This window comes from Psittacula echo (genome assembly GCF_963264785.1).
Source record: "Psittacula echo genome assembly, chromosome: 3".
Taxonomy (NCBI): Eukaryota; Metazoa; Chordata; class Aves; order Psittaciformes; family Psittacidae; genus Psittacula; species Psittacula echo.
The window spans coordinates 121345059-121362877 of NC_137736.1; the positions used below are offsets into that span (position 1 = coordinate 121345059).

A 17819-nucleotide genomic window follows, 5' to 3' on the forward strand; every position below is an offset into this window, starting at 1 on the left:
CAAAATGAGACAGAGGTGCCTCCTCGCTCTCATTTAGTGGTGTTAGCTCAGCAGGTCTAACAGGAGCAAAAAGCAGTGAAAAATGGATTTTCACCACTGAAGTGAGCAGCTGTGACTCAACATACAAAAGCAACAGCTTTCTTGAGTTAGAAGGAACCATTCCTGCTGAGTCAACTTTGCTTATAAATCCTCTCTGCTCCTATTTTCTGGATTAGGAATGTGGAATTGCACACACTCTCCATAAAAATTAGGCCTGTTTACATGAATAAGTATCATGAATAAACCTCGAAATCACACACATTTGAAGCAGAAAGAACTTGAACAAATCCCCTCTGCTAAGAAGACACAGTTGTTTCTGAAAACAGCATGTAGCTACGTTAATTTCTCTTCTGTTTGTATTATGGTCTCATGTGAAATTAATTATGTGAAGCAGTATGTATCTATAACTGGTGATGTAAATATTACAATCCAGACAGCAAAAAATAGAAAGCATGTTACAGTAATAGTCATGGCTTAAATCAGCAATTTGTTCTACCTAATAGAGCAGTCAATATAGTATGAAACAGAATTAATGAAAAGTGCTGCAAATTACATATTACAGCGATTTCTGGCAATTTTCTAACAGGTATAGGAACTGAAACCCAAGAGCAGCAGGGCAACAAAGCAGTTTTCATTTCTATTTCTGTCTTCCTGGTCCTAAGCTACTCAAAGTGCTGGAAAGAGCCTGATGTAACTAACAGCCTTGGGCTTTGTAGCATACAATGGCCACCCAGAGCTCTTGGAAAACTTTGCAGAGCTGTGGGTTGCTTCCCAGAGTTTACAGTTGTCTTCCACAAGGGCTTTTGCAAGGGAATCTTCTTAAAGTTGGCAAAAAACCCTTGAGGGCTCTGTAACATCTGCGGCACTTTTATGTGCTGTAAAGTAGATAAGGAGAGGATGAGGATTGTGCCCAAGTAGTCACTAAAAGCTGTTTTAATCCTACATTAAATTATTCTTATGTCTGTAGAGCACTTCTTACCTATAGAAAAGCACATCTTGAATTCTTTGTGAAGAACTTATTTTAATTTCATGAACGTTTCTTCATAAAATTATAATGACCTAAGAATCAGACTTGAGGAACAATCAACATTTTTCCTGTTGAGGAAATACTAAGCTCTTATTGCTAGAAGTTCCCAACTTTATTTCTACTGGAGTTTATCTACCAAATGGGTTAGCAGAAAGAGATCTTTATCTCTCTCCACAGACAATTATTATCAACATTTTCTAGAGCTGATCTGTATAGTTCATTATTCACCATAAGAGTTTAAGTCTCTGCATTCCATTCAGATTGTTTCTTCTTCTTCCAGACAAATAATGAGCATTTTCTACTACCAGCAGTAAGTGCATTAATGCATTTTCATAGCCCATCTCGACCATCTGCATGGATGAATACTTCCTCCAAATAAAACTCTCCAACTGAAAAGGCTCACAGCTGTTTGTCTGTATTCACCACTTGGGTTTCATTTTTTCATGGCATATTTTTTTCTGGTGAGCTATCACTTGATCAGTGTTTCTGCTGATAAAAGGTGATAGAAGGTATCCTGGGACTAGATCACTACAGATTACTGCTGGCCTAAGGTAAGGATATAGACCTTGCTGACAGAACAAGGTGCAGGAAAGGTAATGTAAGACTACAAATCGTGTAATTCCTCAATGGAAGCTTTCTGTTTACTGCAATTCTCAACATTGACTGATCCCAATGCTCTTTCGTGTTGATAGAAATAGTACATAAATTGCATCTACTATCATCTATATGAATTTAAGAGCAGAAACAATTCATTTGAAGACTAGGATTCCTAGTTCATTCCTAGTTCTCTTCTTTGGAAAGAAATTTTCTGAATGTAAAAGATTAAGTCAAAGTAACCCCAGTGATTTCATGAGAAAGCAGAAAAGGTGTTGAAACATGAGCAAAGGTATTACAACTTCGAGTTTAACATTTTGGCCTCCTCTGATATATGTGTGGATAGCTGTGCACAACCAATGCCACATGCAAGTTTTAAATGCTTCCACTGGCACGCAACAATTTGGAAGACCTTTGGAAGACTTGGGGGAGTGGGAGAAGATAACTTTTACAAGAATTAGTATCTTATGTGGAATGTAAAACCATTTAATACTCAAACCTGTTGCTATTTTCGTGGAGCAGATTTTTTCACTTTTGCATTTTAAATCCTTTCAATTTTCTGTTCGCACCATGAATGTTTTCTAGCCAATTTTAAATAAATGTTTCTAGGAGAGATTTTTTGCTTGCAGTCCTTACATGGAACTGTATGATGCAAGAAAGGGTGTCTGGGTTTTTTTCTTCTCCACATTCCTAAGTTTTTTGATGTTGGCTTTTATGATTTCCATATCATTTGCTTACTTATTTTAGCATATTCTAAAATGTGGTGTGACCACTTTAAGCAGCGGTTAAACCAGTACTGGACAGAGTAACTAAGCTTCTGTCTCCAAGCCTTGGGCAAAGCAGGACAAAACCATCTTTACGCAAGTCACTGAAGCTCAACTACTAAGTCAGAACCTCTTCTACTGTTGTTCTCAAAGGTAGTGTGAGAAAGCACAGTTCCTTGAAACCTCAGCAAAAAACATCATGCATAGAAAGAAACAAAGCAGAGTTTTTCTTTACATTTAAGTTTTCAGAATAACTCACAATATGAAAGCAGGTGTTTTCAAATCCTCTGTGAAAATGCCTAAGAAAAAAAGTCCTGCACAGGAGCCTGAGCAAAACCTAAGTGTCAGCAACAGGAAGGAAACACGAAGTGATTTCTAAACAACATCACTCAGATTGTAACTCTTCCCAGTACCTCACATGAAGGACTGTTTTTTCTAAGGCAAATTCCACTTCTTTTCCAGTGAGAAACGCACCATTCTTCGGCTGTCTTTAATGCACTTGCATTAGTTCTTCAGAGACATCTACTCAATATTCAATGCAACTTCAGCCTGCCTGTACTCTGAAGCCATGTACACTACCATTTACATTTAATTCGCGTTCTTTTGTATCCCAACTGATAGCATAATTTTTTTAGATGTTTGGAACTGTATTTTCAACCAGTTGCAGTTATGGTAAATTAGAATATTTCAGAAGCTCTCTCTTTGCTAACTTAAACAGGAGGAATAGAAAAATAAACTTCAGCCAAATATACCAGAGGTTATAAATTCCCTCAGAGAAATGGAGGCCAGAAGAGGCTCTGTTTCTTGAGCCCAAACCTTCATTTCATCAGCCTTTCTTGAGGGATTACATTTCAGCACTGTGTTTATAATTTATTTTTTCCTAATTACTCTTTGAACATAAACCACAAAACTGACATAAATCATTTTATTCATTGACTTGTGTCTGGAAAAGAAGAGTACCAGCTGCTTCAGAAGAAGGGGCAAGAAATCAGAACAGCAATAGAATAACTTTTCTAGTTTGTAATTTCAAGCCCATATTTTGAAATCATACGTCAGTTTTCCATTTTTTTTCTCTTTTTTAAGTCTTTCCAAACTCTCGGCATCCATGGTACTTTGACACTGGGTCCCAGTGTTGCACTATCGCTTTCAATAACATCTACATTCATCAGGCTTAGGAGCGTTCCCTTTCAGCTTCACTGAATGCCACTTTGCTGGAATGTGTGGGAAAACATTGAGACAGGAAGAAAATTTACCTTCTTTACAATGTTTAGCTCTATGGCTTCTTAATTCATGTATGTTCCAAAGGAAACAGCCTCAATCTTTAAAATCTATCATCCTGAAAGCCTTTTTGCCTCTATTATGTACTGACCCTCAGATAAACAAAAGCGGATGAATTTTGAGATGGGTACTGTAGGTTTGTTCTTGCTCTAGGCTGATAGCATTTCAGACACAAGTAATTACAGATAGGGGGGAGAAAAAACCCTTCTGTTTATTTTTAATTTAACCAGGAATTGGTATTATCTCATAAGGAAAATGAGCTGAAGAAAAGTAACCTTTTTAATTTTCCCCCAGAAGAAGGAATAACCAAGGCAAAAGAAAGTCTTCTCTGATGAACATGAAGAATTGATCAACAAAGGAGCTTAGTTATTTGAGGGAAAAAAGATGGCGAATGTAGGAAAAATTCAATGAAAAACACAGGACAGAGGTTTCCAGCTGGTGAGGTATTTTATCAAAAGAGGCTCAGACAGAGACTGAGTTGGGAAAGAGAAGACACTGGCACAAGTACCTGAAATGACAAGGAAGGAGCAACAGTGGTCTTGGAGCAAGACTGGAAGGGAAGGATGGGGATGAGATATAGCGAGGACACCACTGTAGTGTTGTGAAATCAACGTGCAATTTGTTTAGGTCCAAAATCTAGCCCTATTATTATCTTGACCTTTCTGCTATTATTTTCTTCAATGCAAAATACATGGGTGCAACTTTCATACGCACTGTTTTGACACAGTATTTCCTTAAACTCACTATGTAAACGGAGACTCTCAGAGGATACAGCAGTCAGTTTCTGAAAGCCACAGAAAGTAAAAGAAAGAAAAAAACCCAACCCAGACTTGGAAGAAGATCTGGAAGATTTGAAACAGTAAGACTAGCAATGTTTTTGAGCTGTGTCCCAAGGTATCAACTGAAAGATGTGCACTGCAAGAGAAACAGACAGTATTTCAATGAGAAAATAGCACTGGAGGGATCAGAGAGGCAGGAACTGCGTTGAAAAGTAGTGCTCCATAGATGTTTGATGCAAAGCCAGTAACTAACATCAAATGTCAGCACTGGAGATATTGTACATGTGCGAAGAAGAGACAAGGTCATGGCAGATGCAATTTAGGTATAATAAAACTGAAACGAGTAAAACCAGAATAAACCAGGGAAACCCAAAAGTGACTCATAGCTGTTTACAGCTAAAGGAGACACAAGAGACAGTTCTACTGAGGATTTGGGGAGAGTGGTGCGATTGAGGGGGTATTTTGTCCAGTCAACCGCAAGGCAAATTAGAATAGTTAGGGTTGGAAAGGACCTTAAGATCATCTAGTTCCAAAATTAACCATTGAGGGTTAAGAAGTCTGTGTAGTCATTCATTTGAAAAAATTATTACAGTTGCTTTCTCTTCTCCTCCCAACACAAATTTTTTTACTGGTTGCACATTGCTTTAATCTGTATAAAGCTCAGGGCTTTCCCTTTGCAGCCCTTCATGTGCAGTGCTGTAGTCAACTTCTCCCTTTGACTCATCCCACCTACGTACCCCTAGTTGCTGTGGCAGTGCCTCTAGCTCTCATTTTGCAGTATTTGAATTGCTTTCCCTTCCACTCATCCTCTGCCACTCCTTAAACCCTAAATTTTGGTTTATAAACCTGTGCTAGGGATTAAATATTTCCCCATACAGCTTTTTAGCTCTGAAACAGCTCTGACCGATCTGAGTGCTCCAGTCAGCTCTGTGGGCATAACAGGCAAAAAAAAAAACAACAGTGGGGAAACTGAGAAGGTCACAAGAAAATTATGAACTTACTTTGGAAAAGGAATTTGGGAAATGCCTAGTGCACTGGAGAAGACACCCCAAAGGGAATGCTCATATAGGGACACCACCACCACTTCCTGGTTGACCATTGGAGAAACTTCTCGTTTTCTCTTTTCTCTCATTTCTTTTCTTCCTTTGCCAATAGAGTTGATGTGTGCCACCAACTGTGGACTAAAAATAAAATCAACTTATCTTTTTACATCTTTGTTTTATCATCCTGTGTGAAACTAGATCCGGATGAGGGACAATCTGTTCATTCATGATTTACTGGCCTGTCAAGAAAACTTTAAAACATTTTTCTGTGTTAAATGCATTACTTCCCCTAAAACCAGAAGACAGTAACCATTCTCCCTTAGCTTAATACCATTAAAAACAATTACATAGCAACAAGCTACATCTTACAATTAAATCTGAGCTTGTCTTTAGGTTGAGAAGTATTGCGTTTTGAACATGAAAAAGAGTGAAATAAATATTCACTGTCAAAATTTCTGAGAAAATTAATCTCTTTAAAAGATGTCAACATTTAAATCTTGCTGGGGGAAAATCTCAGGATCAAGTCACCTATTCTGGTCAAATGGTTAACGGTAATTAGATCTCCACAAATCCCCTGTAACCAGCTCCTAACAACTTCTGAAAAGTTGGTAATTACCTTAAACAGTCCCTCACACTTAAATTGTTTGCTAATTTTGCCATGTCTTATAGAGACACAGCAAATTTACAGTGGATGTACTGTACAAATATTTGTTAATTAATCCTCACAAAATATTCCTCTAAGACATATTAGTGAGTCTATTACTTCTATTGACATTTTCTGGTGAATCTGTGGGAGCAGTTCAGGTCTTCCAGAGTCAGACTCCCACTTCTAGGCCTATATTCAGTCTTTCTACTTGCATTTCTAGCCAAGTTTACCCCTAAGTTGATCCCATAGTTTTGGGTCCCTTTTGAGGTTTAGGAGACAGTTAGATGTTCAGCTGGACAGCTGTGGGTGTCTGACTTAGGGTGAGCTGAGCTGGTTTCTTAGTTAGCTAAATGTACTGGCTGATAGAAACTAAGTTCAGATGGAGACCCCCTGCCTCAAAAACACCTAAAATATTCAATATATTGCTCTATGTCTTTCTTTTGATGGCTGTGCAGCATCTGCCTATGCTGTGAAAGCTTCACAACTCTGAGAAATTAACCAGACCTAACTGTGAAGTCATTAATTTGTTCTCTCATAATTTCAAAGCAACTAAAATATAACAATTGAACATCATTTAAATAATTGGCTGACCTACCAGCTGGGCAAGAGAGAAACATGTTTCAAACAGCTCAGTTCAACTACTCACTCCTTATTTTTTGTATATTAATTAAGTAATTTAGAAAGAAGAATCATAAAATCATAGAATCATAGAATAGTTAGGGTTGGAAAGGACCTTAAGATCGTCCAGTCTAACCCCCCTGCCATGGGCACGGACACCTCACACTAAACCATGTCACCCAAGGCCTCATCCAACCTGGCCTTCAACACCGCCAGGGATGGAGCATTCACAACCTCCCTGGGCAACCCATTCCAGTGCCTCACCACCCTCTCAGTAAAGAATTTCTTCCTTATATCCAATCTAAACTTCCCCTGTTTCAGTTTGAACCCGTTACCCCTTGTCATATCACTACAGTCCCTAATGAAGAGTCCATCCCCAGCATCCTTGTAGGCCCCCTTCAGATACTGGAAGGCTGCTATGAGGTCTCCACGCAGCCTTCTCTTCTCCAGGCTGAACAGCCCCAGCTTTCTCAGCCTGTCTCCATATGGGAGGTGCTCCAGTCCCCTGATCATCCTCGTGGCCCTCCTCTGGACTTGTTCCAACATTCCATGTCCTTTTTATGTTGAGGACACCAGAACTGCACACAATGCTCCAAGTGAGGTCTCACGAGAGCAGAGCAGAGGGGCAGGATCACCTCCTTCGACAAAAAACAAAGGAAAACAAATCAGATGATCTCACAGCCCTGCAAGCTCTTGCTCTTGCCTCATCTCCAGGGCATCTTGGCTGACCCTTCTCGACAGCTTGCTCCTCCTGCCCACATTTTTATGTCTCCTTTCTGTTACATGCAAAAAGAAAGGAGAGAAAAGCTGCTTGACCAGCACTAAAAATCCCATCTTTGCTGCTTTGAAGCATGGGATTAATTTGACCAGATGGAAATATTTACAACAGAGAGACCTACATACATCTCAGCTAGTCACCTAAGCTCTCTCTGGCAAATGGAGAGAAACTGTCACTTTCAGGACACAATTAATCGCATGCCCATGTAGATATTTAAACTAGGTCATACGAATCATGCCTTAGAAGAGACAATTCCTCTCTACAGACACTAAAGGGAGCCTGAAATCACTAGATATAGATGTTTACATCAGTTATATCTGAAGTTAAGTGAGCTGAATGCCACCTGAGTTCTTTAGATAGCTTTCTTGCTTTAGAGGCAAAATGCCTTATATTCACTTTCCAGTTACACACATGGCTGGTAATCAGCATGCAGCCTTCACGTCCCCATTTTTAAGAACTCAGGCACTACAAGAGATGTATGAATGTATCATGTGATAGTCTACAAAAGCAGGTTTTCATAAGAACTTAATAACATCTCAAAAGCACACAGGAAGAAGAGTGTATGAAAGTACACTCCAATAACTCAGAAGAACTCAGTTTCTTGACTTCGTGGGTCTTTTCGTAGAAATGAAATAATCTTTCAAAGTCTTAACTGCTCCCTTTTCTAAAATAACTGTGTAGTGTGATTAAATTTCAACAAAATCATGTTTCATATAATGTCTGGTCACTGAGTTACTACTGTTATCACAGCCATGATAATCTAAGGCTAAAAGTAAGACCAAAGGGCATTGTGTACTTAATGGCACAGCCACTGTTTTTCAGCCACTGGAGATAGTCCAACAAGAGAAACTGTCTCTTTGACACAAGCTTTGTTTCACTGGCAATTTATTACCTTTTCCATTTTAACTGGGATATCCCCATTTTGCCAGAAGATAAACCCTTCAAGAATTCCTGACTTTTGCTTAGTACTCAGCTAGAGATATATCTCTAAATAGGAACTTAAATAAGGACTCACTTTAGAGATTCATTCCTAGCAATTTCTGCTGTGCTAGTTATGGCTAATTAGCCAAGCACTTAGCATGAAGTTGCTGATAAAATATATATCAATTTCTGAAGGAAATACACGTAAGACCAGGTTAATGAAAAACAGATGTTGTCAAACTAACTAACATGCTATCTTTTCTCAGATGGGTTTTCAGATTTGGCTGACTATGGTAACAATATTGATATAATATGTTTAGACTTCTGTAAATCATTTGACACAGTGCTGCATGGTATTCAATTAAAACCAAAATCTAAATGGCACACATGAAATGGATTAAAAGTGTCTTACTGACAGGATTCAGAATGTAATTACAAACGGGACAGTTGATCAGCTGTGTTCAGTGGAACCCTCAGGGGCTGGTCCTGGCCTTATGCTTTACAAATGTTGATCAACTCAAGTCACTACTGATCAGATTTATCAATGACAGAAGAAAGGTAGTGTGATAAATGGTGCAGAAGATGGGCCACTGATACAGATCAATGTGGTTTTAAACATAGGCAGCAATAAAGTCCTAACTTTGGAAGTATAAAAAGCTACTCTACCCTATGGGAAATTTCTGGAAAGCTCTGCTGTTAAGCAGATGGCAATCCTGCTAGATACAGGACAGAACATGAACTCCCAATGCAGCAATGGGGCTAAGAGAGCCAGCGTAACCCTGGACACACACAGAGTATCTTTAGTGGGAGCCAAGACATCTATTACTTCTGCATGGGGCTGCAACTGCTCTGAGGCTGCGTGCAGCTGTGGCACACACACAGCAGGAGGCCTGCTGTGAAACTGGAGAGAGCTCAAAGACAACTCATGAGAGGGATGAGAGCTCTGGCAATCACGTTTTGTAGTGAAAGATGCCAGGAGCTCAGTTTGTTTACTTAATCAAAGACATGATCAGGTGATGCCTTCACTGAAGCCTAGAGCTACTCACAGAGGAAACAACCCTTTACAGTAGACTGCTCAGTCCAGTGGATTAAGATGTAGCCAAAACCTGAAAGTGACCCAAAAGATGAAAACTGAGACTAGATTAATTCAGAATAGAAATAAAGCACACGCTTCCAACTGAGTAATTAGCCTCATGGAATAACGGATTTCAAAGGTTCTTTTCCATCAGAAATAATTCAACAGGAAGAGAACGTGGTTTTTTTTTCTAGAAGGTACAGCAGGCGTCAAGTGATTTATTCTTCCTCCAGCAATTCATGGTAGTTTTACTGTCTGCACTGACAGACTGGATTAATTATGATTGTTCTGTCTGGCTTGAAAATTTGGCCACTTATTTTTGTTTGCAAATGAAAACTGAAGTTTTGAAAACAAATCTGGAGCAGGCTGAAAATCCTGTCCAAAATATCTGCAAATATGTGTGAAGTATTGATGATGTTTTTCTTCATCTGTCTTCAACTTGAACGAAAATGGTTTTCTGAGTCTTACTTCTCCAGTCAATCCTCCTTTCCTAAGGTTTTAATGATCTTCTGTGCTATGAGAGGCAGGCAAGCCTTTCCAATTACTTCTCTGCAGAGATTCCGTTTTGAAATTTGAGAGGTTTAGAAAGCAAGACTACAACAAAAAATGCTCGGCCCCAGGTTTCTTTCATTTGTTTTCATGGGGTTCGGGTTTTGTTTTACTTGCCTTTCCAGAAGTCTGGAAGCTACTCAGTTATCAGGAGATTTTATACAACTTCAAACACTCAGATCTGTCTGGAGATACAAAGGGAAAAATCAGCGATATGCTGCTCCTCTGAGAAAACAGCGATGGCTATGCTTTTCATAATAGTTTCTTCATTCTGTAACTTCTGTATTAGTCATTAATCTGCAGCTATCACTTATTTTGGCATGGGCATACAGGTGGAATGCAGGCTGCCTGAATGTGGTCCAAAGTTCATTCCTTTGGTGTGTGTGAAAAAATACAAATTCTTCTTTTGGAATCTTCTTTTGCACCTTTACTTTCAAAAGACACTTTCCTTGTCTCCCACTGTCTGTAAGGATATCACTGAACGAAAGAGGTAGGGGCTTCTCTCTCCAAAAACATGGACAAGCATTTTATACAACCATCTCATGCCAAAAGCATGGGAGCCTGGATAGGAATAAAACATCTCAGCATGTCCAAAATACATATACAACCAGTGGCATTAAGAGAGGACACACCTGTGAAGCCTGGCCCTGGAAAATGAAACATTCCACCCAACCACATAAACAAAATATCTTTATCCAACTTAGGGTAGACAAATGGGACAGGAGAAACAGATGAAGTTAGAAGTGAATGTAGATAGAACCTAACCATGAGGGATTGTTGGGCAGGCTTTATTTGTGACAAGCTATTACCAGCTCCATCCATCACTGGTTAATGGTCCTTTGCACTTCTCCCTACTCCAGTGACAGGAGTTACAGAGTTTCCCAAGAAAAAAACAACTTACTTTTGCCTGGGTCCACTGCACGTTCCTCAGTATTTTGCGGGCAGCATTGCTGCCAGGATTGTTGATCTAATTTCTCTACAATCTCATAAAAATCACACAAGCGCTGGCATCTGAAGTACACAGGGCAAGCTTATCAGCAGTGATTTAACAGTAAAGGATTTAGCTTTTCACCATTTTTATGTAAAAACAAAGTTGTCACATATAGACATGATATTATATTCTCGTTACTTGCACATATTAAAAACCCAACAAATTTAAATACTTTTACAGTCCTAGATCTTTTCAATTCTCCTCTAACAAAAAGGCCAATTATACATCTCTGATAAGAATAGCTCATCAGATAAGCTCTAATGAGCCCACATTAAAATGAGAGACACAGAACTGAAATATTTTTCTTGGTACTAGTATCTATCCAGAAATTTCTGAATGAAGAAAATAATGCTTAGCTTCTGTATCTTAGAACCACCATTTTTGTGACTAACTCTTCTAACTTTAGATAAGTAGCCCTCATCCCCACAGCATAATATTCATATTTGCTTAGTGTTCGTAAAGAATTCTTAGAAGTGGATTTAATTTCTTATATTGTGCTTGTCGTTTTAACATCTCTGTACCTATTCGCACATTTATAATGGCCTTTAAGGGAATATTATTCTGGTCTATGTGTTATATATAGTCCCAATCTTCCTATATCTAGAAAACCAGAGCTGGTGCTTGCTATTAATCTATTCTAATTACCGCTTTCATTCATAACTTGTTATAGTCGTGTACTGTGAATCAACACTTGCAGCTGGACAGAGCAGTGAAGTATGTACTTAGGTATTTCAAATGATTGCAAATCTGGCCAAGATTAATTTCAGAAGTGGAAAAATCAATCTTCAGTATTCAAATAATGTGCTTCTTATTCAGACCAATCTACTATTTGAACTGTCTGAGACTGAATTCAAAGCTCCTGTTTACCAGAACACTATTAACACAACTGGTGTAATTGGCTGGATGGTCAGACCATCCACACTCAGAGTTGTGGTCAACAGCTCAATGTCCAAGTGGACACCAGTGAAGAGTGGTGTTCCTCAGGGGTCAGTACTGGGACCAGTGCTATTTAACATCTTTGTTGGTGACATGGACAGTGGGATTGAGTGCGCCCTCAGCAAGTTTGCCGATGACACTAAGCTATGTGTTTCAGCTGATACACTGGAGTGAAGGGATGCTATCCAGAGGAGCCTTGACACACTTAAGAGGTGGGCCAATGCCAGCCTCATGAAGTTCAATGAACCCAAGTGCGAGGTCCTACATCTGGGTTGGAGCAATCCCAGGCACAGCTGCAGGTTGGGCAGAGAAGAGATTCAGAGCAGCCCTGCAGAGAAGGACTTGGGGGTGTTGGTCGATGAGAAAATGAACATGAGCCGGCTTCAGTGTGCGCTCACAGCCCAGAAAGCAACCGTATCCTGGGCTGCATCAAGAGAAGCGTGACCAGCAGGTCGAAGGAGGTGATCCTGCCCCTCTACTCTGCCCTTGTGAGACCCACACCCGAAGCACTGTGTGCAGTTCTGGTGTCCTCAACATCAGAAGGACATGGAGCTTTTGGAGCAAGTCCAGATGGAAATAGATGGTCTTTAAGGTCTCTTCCAACCTCAGCCTTGCTATGATTCAAGGATTCTATGATTTCAAAAACTGGACCATAAATGAGAACTTTAAATTCCTGCATAGCATGAGAGTGGGCAGGAGCAATATATTTTAGTAACAGGTACAACAAGATACCAAAAAAAGAAATTATGTGGTATTATGACTGTCGTAATTTTGAGAGAGATTTCTTTGTGGAAGCTGGTCCAAGAGATCGCTAGCTTCTTTATGCAATGAGTTATGTCTTTCCTAAAATTTCATCTTTATTTAATGGAAGGATGACAGGAATATAAACAACTCAGCTGTTTTTAGCTCTTAACACTTGATCCTGCAGGTGTTAAACAAATTCCTTATAAAGTTCAGAGTCTTGATTGTTTTATGGCTTAGGCAAACATTTTATAAACAGATGAACAAGATGTATTACAGAAGTTCAACTAGATATTCACAACCTACTTAGTGGTATCCTTGTCCCTAAACGTCTCAGGATAGAAATTCCACACCAACATTGTTTGCTTTCTAGTACTAACCTACATTTTGCCTTGGTGTCCTAAAGTATTAGAGGAACTGTACTTTGACCTGCCACTTTTATTGTAGCTATGACTATGCAGTTATGAGTAAAGTAAGTCAGACTGTCAGACATAATCAGAACTACAAAAAGGAGTAAACTCAAATAAACCCTACACTGAGTCTATTCTTAATTACTTTGAAAAAAGTGAGAAACCAGTCTTTCATGCTTACTCCTTTTAAAATGCTATATCAAAGCCATTTCTGTGACTTATGAATTGTTCCTCACTTAATAGAGAGGAGTTAGAGGATGGTGCATGATAGAACACTTACAGAAGGAAAATATGCATAAGAAACCAAGGACCATGTCTGGAAGTCTGTGAGAGCTGGGAATCCAAACCCTTTTGACTTCATCCCCCATTTGCAAATACCATGAGACTACAGCAGAACATATTTTGGCAACAAAGGCCCAAGTCTGAAAGATCCATAAACCCTTTTCTTTTGAAAAACCAGAACAATTCTTGGTACAGGTGATGAAATATGTGGTATTTCTTACACTACTTAATTATGTAGTTATATCATTAATACACACTGGGAGAAGCAAAGAGTTACAGCTGTGTGTAGAAGTGTAGACAGAATTCAGCAGCTTGCTTGGCATTTGAGACATTTTGCAGCTTTTGGCCGCGAAACATTTTTCTATTTGTTACTATGATTCTTCTGACTTTTGCCCTTATCGCTTACTCTGCAACTGGAAACTGCTAGATTAAAACAATTACCTATATTCTTGAAATGCAGGTGGGACAAGAAGATGAACAGAGAAAGCTAAAGTGATTAAAGGGTGCTAGCTCCTAGCGTCCTCCATGGACCCTGGCTATACTTTGTTCCTGCCCCAACATGTCCTCTACATCACCTGAGAGCCTCAAAAAGTGACCAATGCACAGGTCAAAAATTCGGCCATAAATCACTTCATGGTTACTGTTTGAAGCAGGCTAGCATAATCTTTTAGCTAAAGCACAGTAGATACAAGGGATCATACGCAGAAAAATTTTATCACCACCACAGTGACCCAAAGTCAACAGTCAGAACAGAAACAAAAGGCTCTTTGTGTTCAGGTAGTTGCTCAGTTCTGTGAGGTGCCAAGTGTACCCGTTAACAGAAAGGTAGCCTTAAAATCCTGCTGAAGTAACTCTGGAGCTCCTGGGAAGCCTTTGGCACTTCAAAGTGTATGGATCTGAATTCATAACAAACCCCCTCTGATCTTTACATGAAGCTCTGAAGACCCAAAGGCCAGTGCTGACTGCTGCTGAGATTGAGGTGCTTCAAGGTGAGAGAGCCCAGCACTCACATCAAGTCCCATGCTAAAGTACAAATGAAAGACACCGGCTCTGCTCCCCAAATTCCCACAAGCACCAACTGTGCCTCCAGTAAGACCCTCAAACTGTGAGCCAGAAATAGCAGCCCAGATCCAGAGTATAATCTGTCAGAACTACACATCAAGGAAAGGCAAAGGCAAAACTCGTACAGACATTTAAGAAAAGCGAGACTCCAGTCCATAAAAGTTTCTCAAACTTAGCTCCGACTATGGAACTTAAATATTTGCAATGTTTCCCATAGTTTTACAAGAAATATTGCTAACACTGAGGGAATTAAAAATACTTGCCTAAGCCAAGAACAGAAAGTTTCTAATGGCAACCTCTAAAAATCTTTTACATATAAATACAGAAAGTGTTTTCAATACATTGTGGGCACAATTAAAAATCCAAACATTTGACACTGGGTAGGCCCTTGCGATAGTTAACCTGTGCTCCTGAGACTTATTCATGCTGAAAATACAATATATTTAACAACTGCATATAGTAGCATTTCACTTTTTCAGGCCGACTGCACATTTCCACAAGAGCACTTCTGATCTTGGAGCCACTGCTTTCAGGTTTTTAATTCCCTGACTTTTGTGCTCATTTATATCTTTCACTGAGTGCAAACTTGTGCATACATGAGGAAACAAGAAAGAGATCAGTCAAAATGTAGCATTTTTAATAATGCTGTGTGTAATGAACATGCAATAGTAAGCAATAGTTGTTTTTTTTCTTTCAATTCAAGCTGAATAAAAATCTTTTCCTCATAACTTCTTAGACACCTTTCTGCCTTTTTTTAACTGCTAACTTTGTTTCTGCTCAGGCAGAAAGAAATAATTATTCACATAGGCAGGTATGTGTTCACGGTCAGTACTATTCTTTAGTCAGCTGTAAAAATAGGCTTTGATTAAGAATGCATGGGGTGGACCTCTTTTTATAAGTCTGCATATGCCAACTGGGTTCACATGTGCAGTTTCAGATAGACTGGCAACCAAGAACGGAGAGTTCTACCTTGAACCTGAAAAATCTGCTTTCTCTAAAGCCATAAACTGCAGCTGCCATCAGAAACAGACCAAATTGCTTTTCTTTTTCACTTTCCAGGGCAAGCAAATCTATTTCCTGTTACAGCCTGTACTTATAGTTCAATTCTATCTTATGACTTAAAGACTAAAATATTTGAGAACCACTACGATTTTTCCAGCTATTAAAAGGGGAAAAATACAAAATTCAAAACAGATGTTTTCTAATGTATTTCATTTATTTTGGCCACCCCTAAAGTTGTGGCTGATGTTAGTGCCAACCAAGTTAAAAGCAACAGAGTTCTGCAGAAACACTATGCACAGGGAGCACCTTTCAACAAATTCCTATTTATTAAGTCATTTTCAATGTTAGGAAAAGCAAACAGGAATTACTGGAGATGCAGGTGGCACTGCTGTACTTGGGTAGTTCCTGGGGCAATTTTCGAAGTTTGTGCAGCATTTTTATGTTATTGTAGCCCAATGCTTAGCTTGGAAAGTAGATGATCAAAGCATGCATTGAAAGTGGATGAGTTTGCCGAAATTAGAGCTGAAGATAATATCCTCAGAACAGCGTCATGTAAATAACAGATACTTTATATCAGTTATTCCAGAGACATTTTAACAGTTGAAGAAGTTCCAACAAATTAAAACTATCTTATCCAAACAATTATCAGACTTGGGCTAGCGCAAACCTTTCACTTTTGTCTGTGTTTATGAATGGAAACAAAGACATTTCAAAAGCTGAACCCACAAGGCTCCCAACAGTTGCCGTGGTACTTACTGATAAGGTATCTTGTGGAAATTACTGTAAAAATAGTAATATTGAAATTTCCCCTGCACCTATTCTTATTTAAACTGAGAAATCATTTCTCAGCAACAGACCCACTTTAGCAGAAGACCAGCATAGTACTGCAGGGACATAATGAGCAATAAAGAATGATTGGTCTAAAAACATTTCTTTATTGACAATTTACTGTATAGAAGTCAGGGTATATAATGTGGATATAATTTACTAATCTTCCAAAAAAATATATAGGGAAAGCATAAGGAAATGATGCATTTAAGAAGACAGAACAGCATTAAAAGTTTTAGCTTGTGTTTTTTGGCTTGTTGTCCACATATTCAAAGAAAATATATTTTTCACCTTCCTCCTCAGAAGTGGCACAGAAAGTGAACTGCGAAAGTTAATTAGAAAGTAATAAAATGTGGATGCTTAGTAATTCAGTACAGCAAACAGCAGTACAGAGTTTAAGCACATACATAAGAGAGACTGTTAGAATGTGAGCTTTTAATGCAAAATACTTTTTCAATCAAATAGCCAAAAAATATTTTGCCCTAATAAATAAATATGAAGTTCAATATTATCAGACCAAGTGCAAATCCAGAAAACTCACTTTAATTCAGAGGCATGCTTAAAGCAGTTTGAAAGCAAAATATCCTTTACAATTATTTCTCCAGGTAAAACAGTTGTAATTATGATTATCCAGCATTTGACAGTGCTTTTCTTCCCAGACAGACACACTCATTTGAACTTGAAAAAGCCAGAATGCCAAAAGTACCTCCCCAGTATGTTGACTAAGGACAGTAATTCATTTAAATTATGCAACTGGATTCCCACAGCTGGCCCACAGCTTGGCTTAGAGCTCAATTCAGTGCCAACGATCCTGCCTGCTAATATTGTCCTACTTCCAGAGAACGTAATATATCCAGCAACTTATACTGAAGTTCTGACACTAATTAACTGAACAAGCAAACATTGACATGAGTGACAAATGCTGGTTAATAGTTACTGAGAGACCAGTGCTGCCAGCTGGCATTTTTCTGTAGCATTTTGCAGTAATATTCCTTTGTTTATTTCTTAGGACATAGCTTATAATTTGTTTGCATGCATTTTGTTTCAAGTTAGAAACAAATCAGTACAAAAAACAACCCAGATAACAGCAGCAAGATCCCCCGATTGTCAGACAAGTAATCAACAAGAAAGCATGCAAGCAGCATCACTTGGAGGATGCAAGGGGGACTAGAGTATAGGAATTCTTATGCTATACAAAGCTATGTAGCCTTGCACAAACAGCCTTTGGCATCTTGTTTCTGGCCTACCTGGACAGTAGCAAAACATGTTTATCAGATCATACAAGCCCAGAGCCTGAACTGCAAGCAATTAAAAACTGAAGGTCACTAAACTGCAAAATTAAAACATGCTTCTATGCTTTAGCTACACAGACAACGATAAAACAAAGCCTCCACAACCACCTGTAATAATATGCATGTTCAGCTAGCAATTCTAAAGTACTCAGCACACAAGGTAG

The 17819-nt window shown here is 38.9% G+C and overlaps 1 protein-coding gene across 4 annotated transcripts in view; it reads right to left on the reverse strand.

The window, feature by feature from the left end:
• DLG2 (discs large MAGUK scaffold protein 2) overlaps window positions 1-17819 on the reverse strand; it is a gene marked incomplete at both ends in the record, with an annotated part of 868631 nt that overhangs the window by 735788 nt on the left and 115024 nt on the right. The gene's annotated exons all lie outside the window — the stretch shown is intronic.